Here is a 20,419-nt window from a genome sequence, read left to right on the forward strand (position 1 = left end):
AGTAAGACAACATGCAATACTTCTTTTATGATTGCCATTCAGATTTAGATGTTTCATATTGATGTTCACATTATATTATCACTGTCTTTCTTCATTGTTTATGCCTCTCATACTCAGTACAATGTTCGTACTGACGTCCTTTTTCTTTGGACGCTGTGTTCATGCCCACAAGTAGGCAGGGAGGAGACGTTGCTCCAGATTCCTAGAGTTGCCAGCCGATTAAAAGCCCTCCATTGCTCCGGAGGTGCCTATGACAATCTTTTGTGTACATTTGTATATGTGTCAGTTCATAGAGGCTCGTAGATACTCGATGTGGGTTGTATGGTCTCAGGGAATGGTCATTTTGCATGCATGTACACATATGTATTATTTTGCTAGCCTATAGGGCTCAAGTATATACAGTACTTTTGTTTCCAAATGAAAATGTTTTTCTTATAAATTAACTATGAAGTGGATAATCGATTGACAAAGAGGCTAAGGAGTAGTAACACGAGTGGTGCTCGGTGGTTAGCACGGGTACCCGTCGCGGCCCTTAGCCGGGTCGTGACAATAGGTTTCCAAGTACATAATATGATTGTACGGGCTGGCCATGGGTTGATAATTTTTGCTAAATTCATGATCTTCAAAAGGTTTAATGGTTGTATTATATTTTGATGTCTCCGCTCTATAAACTTGATATGTGACGGAGAAGAGCATGAGGATGCAAATGTAAATATTATATATGAATGATAATCATGTATTTTGAACTTTTCTTATGGTATGGTATTTTGTGTATGTTTCTACAAATCTTAGTTTCAGTTTCTGCACTCATTTTTGTACAGTTTCTGCATCATTTTTGCACAATTTATGCATTTTCTGCATCATTTTTTCACAGTTTCTGCATTTTTTTGCTTCAGGTTTTGCATTTTTCTGCACAGTTTTTGCATCATTTCTGCACAGTTTCTGCATCATTTACAGTTTCTGCATTTTCTGCATCATTTTTGCACAGTTTCTGCATTTTTTTGCTTCAATTTTTGCATTTTTCTGCACAGTTTCTGCATTTTCTGCATTATGTTTGCACAGTTTCTGCATTTTTGGCTTTAGTTTTTGCATTCTCTGCATCATTTTTGCATAGTTTCTGCATTTTTTGGCTTCAGTTTTTGCATTTTTTGGCTTCAGTTTTTGCATTTTTCTGCACAGTTTCTGCATCATTTTTGCACGGTTTCTGCATTTTCTGCATAATTTTTGCACAGTTTCTGCATTTTGTGGCTTCAGTTTTTGCATTTTTTGCACAATTTCTGCATTTTTTGGCTTCAGTATTTGCATTTTTCTGCACAGTTTCTGCATATTTTGGCTTCAGTATTTGCATTTTTCTGCACAGTTTCTGCATTTTCTACATCATTTTTGTACAGTTTCTGCAATTTTTGGCTTCAGTTTTTACATTTTTCTGCATAATTTCTGCATTTTCTACATCATTTTTGCACAGTTTTATGCACAATTCTTGCATTTCCAGCACCTAGTTTCAGTTTCTGTTTCTGTTTCTGTTTTTTTGGTTTCTAGGCAACCAATTTACTAGCTTGAGTGACTAACCAAAGTTGTAAGAAGAAAAAAAAACTAGTGAGAGTTCATTATAATGGGTAATTTATAACCTATGCACCAAGTTGGATCTCTTGTACGTTTTTGCACTTATGCACAATAAGCCATTGGAATATCAAGGTTAAAATTGGAAATAAAAACTTTATCTAGGTTTATCCAACTTCAAATCAAACACATGCTTTGAATTATACATGGTATATCCCATCTTTAATCCAATGAACCAAACAAAGAACTAGTACTAAATAATCCAGGGATTATTTAGTCCCAGGACTATAATCCCAGCATAAATTTGTTCGCGTACCAAACGACCACTTAGAGTTATAAATCCACTACTAACTGAAAATAGTATCCAGCCAACCTTCCCACATCTTCCTTTGCCGTTTTATCCCTTTCTTCCCTTTGTATGCCTTAAACTTTTCACTTCCTAAAGGAATGCTTGTGCCCTAATTTACAATTAGTCGTAATAGCTTCAACTAAGGAAAAAATTTAATGACAAATTAAAAGACTCCTAAACCTAAAAGGATTTTGAAGTGTTAAATAATTAAATAATAATTGAGGAAAATAGTAAATGACGATTGTGTCTTGTGAAATTTTTTAATGAACGGTAAAAAGTTTAAATAACATTTCTAAAATCCTTCATGTTTTTAATATCGTATAGATTAAAAAGAAAAGCGTTTTTCAAATAGGAAAAAGAATCTTTAGTGCTACCGAAGCAAAGGGTTAATTTTTGAGACACATGCACGTGCATGGTGATTTGCCAGATCCCAATGCTGCAAAGAAAGATCAATGCTAGTATTTTCAGATTGTTCCATCAATGCTATTTTCAGATTGTACCTTTCATGTATCCTTGCAACGATTAGCAAAGGGAGGACTAGGAGTTAGGGCGCACATAAGGATTTACTTATTTAGGAGTCAAACCATTTTTTCTTTGATCAGGATTTTCTCTAATTGTTTTTTTATATTGTTATACTTATAGTACTATTTACGTGATTTTTAAATACGTAAATTTTATTTTAAAGTACTTTGTTATATCCCGTGTTTTCGCACATTTGGAAAATTTGAAATAATTTTGACTTGTAAGAAATAAGGTCATAATTGATTTTATTTAACACATGAGTTGTTTATGAAAGAATATTAATGTGGAAATGTTGGAGAAGGCCAAGGGTAAAATTGGAGTTTTGGAAATTAGCTTCGGGAATTTCAAAACAAGAATTTTAACCAATTGGGCTCAAAAAAATGAAAAGAAAAAAATGAGGCCCAAATGAGAGAGGGGTGGCCGGCCACATAGTGGCCCAAGCCCATGATTTTATTAATTATCCATGTGATAACTAATATAAAGGATCAACTAATGAGTCATAACACCTAGAAACTTCAAGAAATTAGAAAGCAAGAACAAAACAAGCAAGAAGAGCACAAAAAAAGGGCCATTCGGCCAAGCTCAAGGATTTTTGCCCCTTTGAAATCTCTCTCCAAAAATTATTTTCTTGTGGTTTTTCCACTAATTCAAGGGTCCTTTACAACTTAGTGTAGCTATTTTGGAAGATAAGGAGCTTGGTTCATCAAGTTGACAACTTGGTCAAGTGAAGAAGAGTGGAGAAAAAGGTAAGAATCAATTCCTTTTTATTATGTTATGAAGGTTTGTTTGTGTTGTAGTATGTAGAAATGAGTAGAAATTATGGAAATATAGAAGTTTGCAAAGTGGGTGTGTATGTATGTAGCTAGCCGTGTGTGTGCATTGTTGTGTGAGTAATATGAGTTGAATTTTATGTTGTATTCTAGTTGTGGTTATGGTGAAAGTTATATTGGAAATGAAAATTGAATGAATTTGGTTGAAGTTGGAAAAATAGGTGTTGGCCGTGTGGTATATGGAAGTTGAAATGGAAATGAATTAATGTTGTTTAATATGTTAGTTGTGTTGTTGTGATCCTTGCAATGTAAATGAAGGTAAAATGGTTTAAGTTGGCATTGAAATGGAATGTAGAAGATTATGTCATTTTAGAATGATTTTATGATATTGTGGAAATGAAGTTGTTAAGGTGCAAATTATGATTATTGTTGATGGAATTGGAAGATGGAAATATGTTATGAATAGGTAGGTTGAAGATTAGAAGTTTCGGATGAATTATGGTTTTGGTGGAAATTTGTATATTTTGTATATTTTGTAGAAATGATATGAAATGCTTCCGAATTGTATTGTGATGATCTTGATTAGTAATGAATATGAGAATGTTGGTATTGATTTGGAAATGTGAAGTTGGAATGAAAGTTATTGCATTATGTTGGAAAGAAGACTAGTTATGCTATATTGTGTTTTGTAATGATTGTTGGTGTTGTTGGTATTGTTGTTGGTTTGGTTGTTGATGATTGGGGCCGAGTTAAATCTCGGGGATGTTGTATGTATAGGGGAGGTGCTGCCCAAATTTTTGTAGAAAAGTATAAGTTAAGATTCAAGTTCTAAAGGCTTGAAATTGATAATTGGTAAATGTGACCAATTGCAGATTTTTGACGAAACGGGAATTAAATTTGGACTAGCGTAAAGGGCAAAAAAGGTCTGTAAAGCCGTCCCTTTCCTTCTTTTGGCATGTCCTAGGTGTACTAGGGATTGATTTGAGCCTCGGAAAGTATTCTGTTCATGGAAACCCGAGATTGAAAATGTCCCTTTTTCATTCAATAGAATTGAGTACTAATTGTATGTTTTGTTGAAAGAATTGTGCAAGCTTTCTCAAATTGTCTTGAAAGTTAGGGAATGTCCCTAGAACCTCCATAGGTGACTCCATAGACTTAATAGACGTAATTTGCGCCCATCGCTTTAGTTGACCCGAGGTGGGCCCACTATTTCTGACTTGTCTCTTATTGTACTAATGACTTATTTCCAAGCCATGTAAAATGAAACGTTTTCACTATCCTTCTAGCTACTAAAGGACAATTGTTTTAATAGTTCCCGTGAGTCTTGTAAACTGTTTTGGAATATGGAAGCGACCTCAAAAAGATTATTTCTCCGTAACTTATTATCACATCCGAAGTACACTTACTATGATTCCGTCCGATTTCATTATTCCGATTTGTCATTCGATATGTCTTATTGAGTCTCTGGAAATATATGGTATTTTATATTGCATTTAGTTTCTCACTACTCCATTCGTGGATGCCTCAATGTTTCCCCCACTGAGCCCGGGCCAGGATATGTTGTCAAGCGTATTCCACTGCATTGTTCGCCGTGCCTCGATGTGAGGGGGCATGTCTACTTGTACATGGGTTGTGGAGTATGTTGTGCCATGTACACACATTCTGATATGACATGATATGATTTGATATGGCCATCTGATATGATACGGGGTTGTTCCCTCTTCTGGAGCATGATGTGTTGTGGCGCCAGTGTCAGGGTGGCGACCACGTTCTGTTCACCGAGTCCCTTGGTGGGGCCGGATATGATATGGCATATGTTTCTGCATACACTCTTTATGTTCTGAAAATATGCATTTGATAATCTGGACATTACACTCATTTTCTGTACGTTCTGTTCCGGTTACGATTTTGTTTCTGTGCTCCAGGCTTTACATATTCAGTACATATCTCGTACTGACCCCCTTTCTTCGGGGGCTGCGTTTTCATGCCGCGCAGGTACAGACGACAGATTTGCTGATCCGCTTGCTTAGGACTATATTCTGCTATCTTGGAGTGCTCTATTGTTCGGAGCCTACGTTTTGGTACAGTCTTTCGCCATTGTACATATGTATACTATGCAGGGGTACGACGGGGCCCTGTCCCGTCTTATGATTCTGATGTGTTATGTAGAGGTCTGTAGACATACATGTGGGTTCTGTATATGTTTTGGGTTGATATGATCTGTGATAGCGTTATCGTCTTCTACGTGCTATATCTGTTCATCTGTGATAGTTAGTGACGCCATTTGACTTTTATATCTATATATTCTGCTAATATGCCGGTTTGGGTTATGGGGTACGTCTGGGTGTCCAGCACGGACACTAGTCACGGCCTACGGGGTTGGGTCGTGACATACTTGAAGAATTTATGTTTGAAATCGTAGTCAAAGAAGAACTGTTTGACTCCCCAAATAAGTCAACTCTCATATCCATTAGGACAGAGAGAATAGTAAAGTCAACCTTATAGTTCGACAAAATAAGACGATGTTGCGGAAGGTAGAATTTGAACCCTTAATCTCAAATATGAATATGTTATGCTTTAAATAAAGAGTAGAGAAACTCAGACATACATTGTACTGTATAACTTATTTTGGATTCTACGAAAAAAGCTCAAATATGATATCGCTACAAGAAACTTGGCCTTTAACGACCATTTCTTAACGAAGGGACATAAAATCCAATCGTTATAAGTGTATTTATAGCGACTAATTTTTTTTTCCGGACGTTAAAGATAGTTTTAGTCCAACATTAACGAGAGGATAATATTTGATCGTTAAAAAGTATAATATCCGGTCATTAAAAACTAAATTATTTAGTGAAAAAAAGCGCCACTTTTTCCCACTCTTTTACCAAGCCACCCTCGGCCCAAACCCCACTATCCTCCCTCCCCCGTAGGAAAACCCTTAACCTCCTGATCTATGACAAATATGATCAGAGTTAACGAGTTATCAAGTACGATGAAAACCGCTCGTCATCTACAACAACTGTGATCTTTTTGTTTGGAACTGAAAATTCAAATGAACTAGTACATTTTTTTGTTTGGAACTGAAAATTCACAAACATATTATTGATTGTGTCCTAAGATCAGTAACGGTGTGAAAAACTGTGTTCCGCAAAATTGTATAAATTTGATTGATGTTTAATAGAACCTTCTGTGTAATGGCATAAACTGGTTGTGAATATGATGCCCCTAAATTCCTTGTTTCAGTTCATCCGCTAGTTGTAACTAGTGATTGTGGAATTGGGTATTCTTTTGTTCTTCCAATAATCTATGTTTGATGGCATCAATTAGGCTTTTCAGAAATTGTAATTTGCTTTTGAGTATTAGTAATTGAATCTTGTAATTGTTAAGCAATCTGCTTAGTTTTGACTAGTAGTAATCAAATTCCTAAGAATTTCTAGAGGCTATTAACGAGACAATAGTCCATCTCAGTCCATCTTTATTAGTGTTATCTATGGTACCGTGATTTTATTACCATTATGTCGTGGCAATGACTTCAGCGCTTTTCATTAGACATTGGTGAATTAGTGAACAACTTTCTTGAGGCTATTTGGTTGTTTTGTCCTTGATAGTATTTGTTGTGCCCGAAATATTCTTCCTCGTTGTTATTGCTTCGTTGCTGCCTGTTTCTTATGATATAAATAAAGTTGACGTTGTTGCTGCCTGGTGACACTATTTATTAGGCTATCATATTGATTCTTACTGCTGCTGTCCAGATTGTTGCTTGCGACTATGATATAAATTTTTATTAAGGTTCCGTTGTCTCGTGATGATAGTCATTGCATCGAATATTACTGGTCTGAACATTACTACACTTACGGCTTTTGGCCTAGGATACAAACTACAATAGAGTCCATAAACCATCATTGTCCCTTCGTTGCTTTTGTCCCTCGATGCTATCTGGTTCGGTGTTTGAAATTTCTTTACTCGCAAATAATTAATTATTTGGAGGCTGTGACGATAATAGTCTAGAAAAGACAGCGAGGCAAGCAATGGCGGGGTTCACTGCTTGGCACGACAACCGGGATGGCAGGCGATTGATGCAATTGGTTACAGCCGTGGTGTGACCGGACCTTCTTCGCCTGTGCCTGAATACAGATCTGAGCCTCTATTTCAATTGTTTTCATGACCACCTTGGTATCATTATTTTTCCAATGCAGACCCTCATTGTTCATTGTTGAACTCATGTCACAAGGATTTTATTTTCATCTTTACTTAACTTTGTAGTAATGTAATTATAATTACGGATTTCTCGAATCTGAAAAATACATGTTTGCTTGTTTTAAGAATATGCCAATAACTATTGTTATTCATCCCTAGGTTACATGTAAACTTAGAAGTAGGCAAATGCAGTTGAATCTATTTCTAGCACCTAAAACTATTTTTAGAATATTCCAGCACTGTTAATGGTTATATGTTCTATTCTTTATTTCCATTCTTGCAATTAGTAATAAGGTTGAGGATTTAGTTTGTACCCCCTGAAAATGCAAAATGATAGCTGTCACTTAAAATTATCAGTTAGATTTTGAAGGAAACTTTTCCTTGTTTCTGCTGAATTTCTAGTAACAGAATGTTAGCCTCAATGCTATATGAAAGAACATTCTCCTTTGACTTACTTACATGATCTAACATTAAACAATATTTTTATAAAAATTCTTGATTTATAAACATGCTCAGATTGAGAAGATTGAGTAGTTACAGTTAATCTCATTAGTTTGAGTGAGTTTACAGACCAAAGATTTCAAAGTCCTTAATTCAATATAAGTCATGTTCCACAAAAATCAACTAGCCAATCCTGACTTCAAGACTTCTTTTTTAAGAAATTCGATTTCTTCTTTAGGAAGTATGTGCATTTATTTAAAATTTCATAGTATGGAAGTATGCGCATTTATTTAAAATTTCATAGTATGCTTTTTTTTATTTACTTTTTATTTTTTATTTTTTATTCTTATATCGCCAATGCTTCTTTAATTATGTTACTTGATTGTCAAGATGCTATCCTCATATTAAATGTGTTAAAATGCTTCATGTCACACACAAGTCAATTAACGTGCTTATATTTTGACTTCACATGAAATCGCTACATTAGGTGCCACATATTTCTACTAACCAATCTCTCTACTCTTGTGAGATGTTTCTATCTATGGAGTTTGATTGAAGACGTTTCCTAGAAGAGATGAAGGTCTTTCTGATTTGAATTGTCAGCTTGTTCCTTCCCTCTCAGGAATGTACACAAACTCTACTTAACTAGTGCTTTAATTATTCTCTTACTAATTAGGACTGAGCATCTAGTGATTGTTTTTACTTATTATATGCTTAGTTTCTGCTAAAAATTTAGAGTGATACATCTAGTCTATATTAATTAGCCGAGTAGCACGATGAAAAAGTTAATGTGTTATGGACAGTCATAGGATTAAGCTTCTGAATCACTAGGAATCTCAGCATTTCACTTCTGTAATTTATTATCTAGTATTAGTAGCAAGGAGATAAGTTTTGCTTTTCTTAGTCTAGTGGTTTGTCTATGTATTTCTATTATAATATTTTCTACCTATGTTTGCTCTTAACTGGTGAATCTCTTGAATGTGAAAATTAATTTTGTGTCATTGTCCTTTGTGCATCTATGTGATATGTAGTTTTTTGCCAAAGCAATGACCAATGGATAAACGTAGATAATATCATTTATTTATTGACTTGAACCAAGTTTGGTTATCTAGAAGTCTGATCTTTCTGTATATATGCTTCTGGGAAAAAGGATGAGGAATTTCTTCCACCTTCCCTATACGAGTAGTGAAGAAGTATAAAGCTCCTTAGTTGGTTGTTGACCAATGGAAAGCATTGGAGATACCTGTAAGACTGTGTATGCTACATTACACATACATATTCAAATATGCAATTGCATTAGAATGTTGATAGTCTATTATTGTTGACACCCAATTTTGTCCCGTCTTCCCCAAAATATTTATTTACGTTTCTAATATTTTTAACAACTTAAGAAGTAATTATTTATATTTTACTATAATTATTAGCTTTTACCGGCATTTCATTATTCCATTGCATTTATAGGTGTCATTATTTTTATTACCACTACCACTATTATCCTTATCCTTATATTATCATTATTATTACTATTATTATTTTTTGTTATTATTATTATTACCAGTATTATTATAATTTGCACTATAATCATTTCAGCATTTTTACCATCCTATGCACACGCACCGCAGTTAAATAATAGCGTTTATTTACTGATATTATTACATGGCTGTTACGACGTCATATAATTTTATTTTTATCCGAGCACTGATAAATACATAATTTTATAGTAGGTAATATTTTTAATAAAAATAGATGTTTTATGCAAATTTAGAAGCCAAAATAGCACAAGGAGCAAATATATATTTTTAGCCCATCTGCCCCAATCATTTTATAGTCACTTTCCGATCAGCCCACATTCTAAAAATCGTCCACACATCCCACTAGACAAATCGACCCAGCCCACACCCATTATTTGAACTGACCCGGTCCAGCCCGGTGACTCGACTTGGGTCAGTGAACAAAAGAACCCCTAGGGTTCTCCCTTTTTTGTCACGACCCAACTAGGGACCGTGACGAGTACCCGATACTTGTACCGAGCACCCCTTATCTATCATTTTACCTCTATTCCTTAGTGGGCCGTATGAACTATATCATATTTTTTTTGTTACTTAACATTAACATTAGTAGCTATTTATGAACATAGGCTAATAAACTTTGCTAGCACATTATACAGCGACAGGGACAACAAAAGTACAAAACATCTGACTGTACATATCTGTCTACGAGCCTCTAAACGACGTACACATATACATATGAAGGGCCGGATCCTGCCATGCCCGATTATACACACAAAAGTAGTACCAAGAAACTGAGGCTCCGAAACAACTGGAGCGCTGCCAAGTACTGCTGATAGAGCTCCTAGGAATCAGATCCGCCTACCTGCTGACCTGCGTGGCATGAAACACAGCGTCCACAAGAAGGGACGTCAGTACGAATAGTGTACCGAGTATGTAAGGCATGGAAGAAAATACAAACAGAATCATAAAGTATGTTTAACAATATCATGGGATCATAGGACATATAGTGAGATAAGGAAGTAACCTGTACATTGGATTACCTTTTTAGGCCGGATACCATGCATGTTTGTCTTTCCCTTTTTTAAAATATTTCTTTTTCATAGACATAGAAAATGGAACTTATATCATGTTATGTCTCATCATAGCATATCGTATCGTATTATATCATATCATCTCATATCATATCGTGTCAGGTCATGTCATGTCATGTCGGGCCATATCATATCATGTCATAGCATAGCACCGAACAATGTCGGCTCGCCCACATAGCACCGAAATACATCGGCTCGCCCATATATCCCGCGTCCGGGCATCCCGCGTCCGGGATGATAACGCCAGCTGACCAGGTGGCAATGAAACGTGTTTCCCTTCCCATTCCCCATGTATCCCTTCCCCCACCCCATGCACATATACAAATCTTATATACATATGTCATGTAAGCATGCAGGAGAGCCCAAAGAAAATCATGTATCCATCGGAGTGACGTAAGGTCGGTGACCTCCGATTACCTCATGGAATAACCGTGATCGCTTTGTCTCACCTTGAAGGAACGAGTATTTTAAGGCGAGACTATCAACGAAGAATAGCATTAGAAGTAAACATAAAATGAAATCATGGGCGTCATAGACGTTAGTTCATATGCTTTGAAATCTTTAGAAAATAGTGTCATAGCTAAGGAATAGAATTAAAGATCAAGAACTAGTTTAACACTTTCACATTCACATTGGACTTTTAACTTAAGACTCTCAGACATGGAATCATTCTTGTCATACTTATCATTGACATATTCTCTTCCTTACATCATCATTATCATTATCATCATAGAAATATTCTCATTAGAATAGTTACAGTACTTGCCGTTTGATAAGCGGAATAAGGATCAAAAGTTTCCTTTGGATTCTACTTCGAAGTAAGTCAAATGAATCAATAAGGAAAATCCAGGAACAATGGGCCCACCTCGGGTCAAATGAGGCGGCGTACCAAATTTACGTACATTACATTTCATGACGTCATTTGTGAGGGTTTTAAGGTAGTCGGGTCCTGTTTATGCAAGTTCTAGGTGTTTAGGAAGTTTTTCCAACATTTCACACAATTTCTAGTTCAATTCTTCTGAATGAAAAAAGGGAAAACTTTAGATGCGGATTCCGGAGAATAGAGTTGTCCCCGAGGTTCATATCCAACCTAGTATGTCTAAGACATGCCAAAGAAGGAAGGGTAAAGCTTTACATACCTTACGTCGTTCAAGGGCTCAGTCCAGCCAAGAACTTCCACAATTAATATGATAAACCTATAATCGTAAGAATACGCACGTGACTTAAGAAGGCTTTCGCATATCATATATATTAATTGATGACTTAATTCCAAAACAAAACGGGCAGCTTCTCCTCTATATCATTAGCATCTCCCAATTTGGTATATCAGCCCAACAACAAATAAATCCCAAAAACACAACATGCATGTCCATAACAATTTCATAATACTCTATAACGAGCGACAAGCTCGAATTACAATCCGTATACTCCATGGAACCTTTTCGTATGTTTTCTATTTAACCTTAAAAATATTCTCAATATGATAAGGACATCATTTACCACAAATCTCGGCTTTATATCATATATTTACAACAAGAAAAACATCCCACAACTCCAACTCTATATCAATAGACAATTCTATTTGTAAGTTTGCGTTTATTCCATCAATTCCCATATCGATACTTGTATACACTTCTTTATTTTCGTATATACATTGTATAACAACAAGCAGGATAACAATAATTACAGCACGTTTCACGATATTCCATCTCACTAAATAATTTATAATAACCACCAAACAGTCCGTATGATAACAATAACCATTTATCCGATTTCCCGCAATTAATTTCGTAGTTCCCGTATCACAATTTAACTATGACCTGGACGAATTTAAATATATCTAGTATAGGAGAATTCTTACCTCATTTTCCAAAAACTCCTCTCCTTCTCCTTTACTTCATTTTGAAGAAAGTCCGAATTTAACAACACGACAAAATAAAACAACGAGATTGAAGGGGTATACAAAAACCCGTATGTTATCCTTGGTAAAAAAATATTACACTTCGCTTCTTTAAAATTGTAGCTCATGTTTCTGTTTTGGGTGTTGAACGAAAGAGAAAAAGAAATGTTGTCCACTGCTAATCTTCCATTAACTAGCGTAAGAAGAAGGTAAGAAATATGTATCTATCCATGCTATTTTAGATGAATTGATGTTGTCCCGAAGATATGTGTATAGTTGCACCAAAAGAATATAAGAGTTGTGTAATGTGTAGTGGGCATGTAGTGGACTGTGGAGTCCAATATTTTTAAAAAAATAGTCTCTATCTTTAAAAGCCACCTACCCGTTTTCATGCTTAATCATCTTCAGCAACTTTGCCAAGGAAGTCACGTGTAAAGTATAGTCAACAACTTAATATTTAACCTTTTTTTTCCATTAATACGTGTACTATGCCACTAATAACTATCCAATTATATCCATTCATTTCTTGTCTTCCACTATAATTGTCCTCTTAATCAATCACACGCAAAATTAATTTCTTAATCTCAATTTACTTTAATATCAATTATTTTTAATACACTTCATATATTCATTGTCATGATTATGTGACGTAGCACTAATCCATAGCTTCATTTTCCACACATAAAATATTATTTTCAATTATCGTCATCACTTTTTTTTTAAATCATTTCGGAACTTCATTCCTTGTATCCGTACTTTCAGCAAACCAAGCGTCCTTCTTTCGTAACACAAATCTCAACCTTAAGTGTAGTATCTACTTAAATGAGTGAGCATAATCCATTTATGGCCGTGAGACCCATAACTTTTTTTGGCTTTACTTATATATAGATTTTTGGTCCTAAAAGTAAACTAAATGGATACACACATTACATTAGTCACCTTATGCATTTTGCTCATGCATCCACGTGCAAGTAGTTGTCCCCCTTTAACAATTATCCATTCATCAACAATTAATTCACTAATCTTCTACTAATTCAACGATTAACGGAATTTCCTAGATAATTAATAATTTCTCCACTACCCTCCATGTATGATTAATTGCACACATAATTAATTCCTAATCTTCACTAACATCTCCACACTAATAATAATTAACTAGCATCTCGTGCAATTTTTAAAATTGGGATTAAATATTTCCTGTCTCATGTCTCAAAAATAATCTTGTCCTTGAACTTATGTCGATTAGCTTACGAATAACCCAATGTACAAAAGTACGGGGTATAACATCCTTCCCCCCTTTAGAACATTCGTCCTCGAATGTTAAACAAGTCCTATATAGGTATACTGGTTATGGTGATCTCATAACAAATCAATTGTAACTCGAACTTATCTATCATGATGTGCCTCTCTTTACTTAGCCTAATGTCATTCTCCACTTGACATTTATTAATAACATTCCTTTCTCTCCCATAATAATCCAATCATAATCATCCACCCCCGTAATTAATTTCTAGGGAAATTTCGGCAAAGTTTCCTCTGTATTTCCTACTATCCCAAAACCTGCACGCAGGAAATACCAACCATGCCTCACAGGGCCAACACACATGCGTATATATATATCGTATCATATCGTGTCATAGCCACACAGGGCTAACGGTTTCAAATAAAAATATGAAAATGTCGAAACTTACCTCACATGTCCAACTCAAACTGCACCTGTTACACTTTCCTGTTTACTTTCCCTTTCAATTTCCAACTTTATATTCCAATCATACCTCAAATGACTTCCCCGATATACATTTTTCATACCATTGCTTACCTGAGTACTGTGTAGCTTCCAATATCATCAGTCACTGTCTTCTGTCGATGCCGTTCTTTGGCTGAAATCAAGGGTTAGTAAAAAGGAATTTCATTTCTTATGGCTGGCTCTATCGCACGATCTAAGATCCAAAGAAAGGTAACACCCTAAATGTCCTGTAGCCTCCTGTTTATAGATGTGGTGCACAACACACCGATAAACAAGACTCTAATAGACACGGCTCGTAGACAAACCCCTAGGACGAACTGCTCTGATACCACTTCTGTCACGACCCAACTAGGGGCCGTGACGAGTACCCGATACTTGTACCGAGCACCCCTTATCTATCATTTTACCTCTATTCCTTAGTGGGTCGTATGAACTATATCATATTTTTTTTGTTACTTAACATTAACATTAGTAGTTATTTATGAACATAGGCTAATAAACTTTGCTAGCACATTATACAGCGACAGGGACAACAAAAGTACAAAACATCTGACTGTACATATCTGTCTACGAGCCTCTAAACAACGTACACATATACATATGAAGGGCCGGATCCTGCCATGCCCGATTATACACACAAAAGTAGTACCAAGAAACTGAGGCTCCGAAACAACTGGAGCGCTGCCAAGTACTGCTGATAGAGCTCCTAGGAATCAGATCCGCCTACCTGCTGACCTGCGTGGCATGAAACACAGCGTCCACAAGAAGGGACGTCAGTACGAATAGTGTACCGAGTATGTAAGGCATGGAAGAAAATACAAACAGAATCATAAAGTATGTTTAACAATATCATGGGATCATAGGACATATAGTGAGATAAGGAAGTAACCTGTACATTGGATTACCTTTTTAGGCCGGATACCATGCATGTTTGTCTTTCCCTTTTTTAAAATATTTCTTTTTCATAGACATAGAAAATGGAACTTATATCATGTCATGTCTCATCATAGCATATCGTATCGTATTATATCATATCATCTCATATCATATCGTGTCAGGTCATGTCATGTCGGGCCATATCATATCATGTCATAGCATAGCAGCGAACAATGTCGGCTCGCCCACATAGCACCGAAATACATCGGCTCGCCCATATATCCCGCGTCCGGGCATCCCGCGTCCGGGATGATAACGCCAGCTGACCAGGTGGCAATGAAACGTGTTTCCCTTCCCATTCCCCATGTATCCCTTCCCCCACCCCATGCACATATACAAATCTTATATACATATGTCATGTAAGCATGCAGGAGAGCCCAAAGAAAATCATGTATCCATCGGAGTGACGTAAGGTCGGTGACCTCCGATTACCTCATGGAATAACCGTGATCGCTTTGTCTCACCTTGAAGGAACGAGTATTTTAAGGCGAGACTATCAACGAAGAATAGCATTAGAAGTAAACATAAAATGAAATCATGGGCGTCATAGACGTTAGTTCATATGCTTTGAAATCTTTAGAAAATAGTGTCATAGCTAAGGAATAGAATTAAAGATCAAGAACTAGTTTAACACTTTCACATTCACATTGGACTTTTAACTTAAGACTCTCAGACATGGAATCATTCTTGTCATACTTATCATTGACATATTCTCTTCCTTACATCATCATTATCATTATCATCATAGAAATATTCTCATTAGAATAGTTACAGTACTTGTCGTTTGATAAGCGGAATAAGGATCAAAAGTTTCCTTTGGATTCTACTTCGAAGTAAGTCAAATGAATCAATAAGGAAAATCCAGGAACAATGGGCCCACCTCGGGTCAAATGAGGCGGCGTACCAAATTTACGTACATTACATTTCATGACGTCATTTGTGAGGGTTTTAAGGTAGTCGGGTCCTGTTTATGCAAGTTCTAGGTGTTTAGGAAGTTTTTCCAACATTTCACACAATTTCTAGTTCAATTCTTCTGAATGAAAAAAGGGAAAACTTTAGATGCGGATTCCGGAGAATAGAGTTGTCCCCGAGGTTCATATCCAACCTAGTATGTCTAAGACATGCCAAAGAAGGAAGGGTAAAGCTTTACATACCTTACGTCGTTCAAGGGCTCAGTCCAGCCAAGAACTTCCACAATTAATATGATAAACCTATAATCGTAAGAATACGCACGTGACTTAAGAAGGCTTTCGCATATCATATATATTAATTGATGACTTAATTCCAAAACAAAACGGGCAGCTTCTCCTCTATATCATTAGCATCTCCCAATTTGGTATATCAGCCCAACAACAAATAAATCCCAAAAACACAACATGCATGTCCATAACAATTTCATAATACTCTATAACGAGCGACAAGCTCGAATTACAATCCGTAAACTCCATGGAACCTTTTCGTATGTTTTCTATTTAACCTTAAAAATATTCTCAATATGATAAGGACATCATTTACCACAAATCTCGGCTTTATATCATATATTTACAACAAGAAAAACATCCCACAACTCCAACTCTATATCAATAGACAATTCTATTCGTAAGTTTGCGTTTATTCCATCAATTCCCATATCGATACTTGTATACATTTCTTTATTTTCGTATATACATTGTATAACAACAAGCAGGATAACAATAATTACAGCACGTTTCACGATATTCCATCTCACTAAATAATTTATAATAACCACCAAACAGTCCGTATGATAACAATAACCATTTATCCGATTTCCCGCAATTAATTTCGTAGTTCCCGTATCACAATTTAACTATGACCTGGACGAATTTAAATATATCTAGTAGAGGAGAATTCTTACCTCATTTGCCAAAAATTCCTCTCCTTCTCCTTTACTTCATTTTGAAGAAAGTCCGAATTTAACAACACGACAAAATAAAACAACGAGATTGAAGGGGTATACAAAAACCCGTATGTTATCCTTGGTAAAACAATATTACACTTCGCTTCTTTAAAATTGTAGCTCATGTTTCTGTTTTGGGTGTTGAACGAAAGAGAAAAAGAAATGTTGTCCACTGCTAATCTTCCATTAACTAGCGTAAGAAGAAGGTAAGAAATATGTATCTATCCTTGCTATTTTAGATGAATTGATGTTGTCGCGAAGATATGTGTATAGTTGCACCAAAAGAATATAAGAGTTGTGTAATATGTAGTGGGCATGTAGTGGACTGTGGGGTCCAATATTTTTAAAGAAATAGTCTCTATCTTTAAAAGCCACCTACCCGTTTTCATGCTTAATCATCTTCAGCAACTTTGCCAAGGAAGTCACGTGTAAAGCATAGTCAACAACTTAATATTTAACCTTTTTTTTCCATTAATACGTGTACTATGCCACTAATAACTATCCAATTATATCCATTCATTTCTTGTCTTCCACTATAATTGTCCTCTTAATCAATCACACGCAAAATTAATTTCTTAATCTCAATTTACTTTAATACCAATTATTTTTAATACACTTCATATACTCATTGTCATGATTATGTGACGTAGCACTAATCCATAGCTTCATTTTTCACACATAAAATATTATTTTCAATTATCGTCATCACTTTTTTTTTAAATCATTTCGGAACTTCATTCCTTGTATCCGTACTTTCAGCAAACCAAGCGTCCTTCTTTCGTAACACAAATCTCAACCTTAAGTGTAGTATCTACTTAAATGAGTGAGCATAATCCATCTATGGCCGTGATACCCATAACTTTTTTTGGCTTTACTTATATATAGAGTTTTGGTCCTAAAAGTAAACTAAATGGATACACACATTACATTAGTCACCTTATGCATTTTGCTCATGCATCCACGTGCAAGTAGTTGTCCCCCTTTAACACTTATCCATTCATCAACAATTAATTCACTAATCTTCTACTAATTCAACGATTAACGGAATTTCCTAGATAATTAATAATTTCTCCACTACCCTCCATGTATGATTAATTGCACACATAATTAATTCCTAATCTTCACTAACATCTCCACACTAATAATAATTAACTAGCATCTCGTGCAATTTTTAAAATTGGGATTAAATATTTCCTGTCTCATGTCTCAAAAATAATCTTGTCCTTGAACTTATGTCGATTAGCTTACGAATAACCCAATGTACAAAAGTACGGGGTATAACATTTTCCATCCGCCCCCCCCCCCCCCCTTTCTTTCCCCTTCCTCTCTCCTCACTCCCTCTCTCTTCTTCAACTAAAATGGCAAGATCGCAGGCTTATTTCGCCTTCCTCAGGCCGTGTATGGTCGATTTGGGAAGGGAAATCAATGCTTCGTACCCCCCCCCCCCAACCAGATTCAACCGTGAAGCAGGTCATTTTTTTTTCTGCTTGCGTTCTGAAGGTCTTTAATAGATCTCGTCCATTTGTCAAAACCTGAAATCTTTTCCTGATTAGCTTCTTTATCTTCGAGTACGAAATTTTAATGGGTTTTGTCCATTTCCTTCTTTTTCTGATCGGGTATTTGAAATCTAAACGTTGATTTGGGAGGGGGGTGGAGCGTCGTTGACCGAGAATCCCGCCCAAAAATTCGAATCTTAGAGAAAACCCTATAAATAGTCGTTTTCTAGAGTGATTGAGGAGTCCTTTTTTAGCCGTCTTGAATACCCTGAAAATACAAATATTTAACCGCTTAAATTACTCTTCAAAAACATTAGTTTTTAATTTGCCACTACTACGTTATTAATGACCGGTCGACACGGTATTATCCCTCAATCGTCATTAAAATTTTTGTTGGCATTTATGTTAAGATAATGGTGCCCTGCCGTCTTAAAATGCTGGGTCCGCTTCTGTGCTCCATTAGCAAAGTCTTAAGTTTAACAAATTTTATCTGGTCAGATTTTTTTACTTTTGACCTTAAAAGTTCACTTGTGGAGCAAACAGGGTCAAAAGTTCAAGACTACCTATTTTCAAGGTCATTTAGTGTAATTTCCTGCATTTTTGGGTGTGCTTTGGGATTCTTATTGGGCTGGTTTCTGGGTTTAGGGTATACTTTCTCTCCTTATAATGGTCATATATATAAGTAAAAATAAAAATATATTGTTAGAATACTGAACAAATAAAAATGAGCGGAGGAATACATACGTAGTCCCCTCCCTCCTACCAAGTTCCCATGCATGATGATTAATATTCCACCTACATAAATCTAAATGGACAAATTGATTAGGCCGAATAATTCCCTATGTATAGAATATAGAAATATCAGTATTTGATTGATCTAAGTTCATGCAATTTCAATTTGTTAATAATTAATAAAAATGAATAAAAAATTATTCTTTTTTATTTTTTATTTATTATTAATATTTGGGCAATCGTTGAATAAAATTAACTGAAAGGAAAATCATTTCGCCCTTTTTGCTACTAAACCAGTCATATAGGAACCACACCTCCTCCTCCTCGTTACCTCCTCCTCCTCCTTCTTCTTAAACACCTCATATCTCTAACACTCATAACACTTTCGACCTCATATCTCTAACACTTTCGACTTTCAAAAACTCGAGCTTCTGCAAGTTGTACAAGAGTTCAAAGCTGAATGATGTACCAGGAGATCAGTTTTCTTACAGTTTTGGCCACATTCTTCACGCTTATCCTTCCATTTCTGCACCTTAAGTATCAAACTGCCCCGCAGACTCCCTTTGAGACACATCCCATAACCATGCACGTCTCAGTAAGCTCTTTACTAATTTGCTGGTTGTTATATGGAATTAAGTTGAAATTCCCAACGCTTTTTGGAACATATTATCTACGAGCTGTCGATTTCTTCGGATCACTTTCAATGGCGAGCACCGCGTCCGTTTTGTTCTCGGATTCCGTTAGGCCAATTGTGTATTTCTTGTACCTTTTAGTACCGGCGGGGAAGATCCTCTATTGGATTTTCGAGAAATTGGAAGATCGTTTTGGGGATACACAGTTCTGGAGAGCAAGTTTAGAACCCATTCTATACAGTCTGAGGAGGGAGATGAACATGACATTTTACTATCCGGAACTTCTTCCTCTTTAAATGAGTTGATTTCTCAGATAGTCACTCAACTAATAGGTTTTGTCGAAAGAAATCGGAATCAAGAAGAAATGTGGCTTTTTAAGATATAACATTAGTTGAATGACCATCTGAGAAATTAACCCCTCTATAAATCTACGAAAAGAAAAAATCATTGTCGTTTCTGTGTGGAATAATAATTTAGTACTTATTTTGTAAGTACCGCAAAAATCTATACTTCTTGTTCTTTTCTAATCAGAAACTTACGTAAATGTACCCTTTGACCAATTGTTTACTAGCCACTTCGGTTGTATATGTTATGTATAGGTATATATAATATAT

At 35.7% G+C, this 20,419-nt stretch overlaps 1 long non-coding RNA gene across 1 annotated transcript; it reads right to left on the reverse strand.

Annotated features, from left to right (window-relative positions):
- Window positions 1–9,840: 9,840 nt before the first annotated feature.
- LOC132609797 (uncharacterized) lies at window positions 9,841–18,189 on the reverse strand. Its single transcript, XR_009570938.1, has 5 exons — window positions 16,904–18,189; window positions 16,182–16,238; window positions 12,306–14,826; window positions 11,584–11,640; window positions 9,841–10,223 (listed from the first exon to the last, which is right to left on the reverse strand). It is a non-coding gene; the product is annotated as an uncharacterized LOC132609797 (long non-coding RNA).
- Between the last annotated feature and the right edge of the window lie 2,230 nt (window positions 18,190–20,419).

This window comes from Lycium barbarum, chromosome 9 (assembly GCF_019175385.1).
Source record: "Lycium barbarum isolate Lr01 chromosome 9, ASM1917538v2, whole genome shotgun sequence".
Lineage (NCBI taxonomy): Eukaryota > Viridiplantae > Streptophyta > Magnoliopsida > Solanales > Solanaceae > Lycium > Lycium barbarum.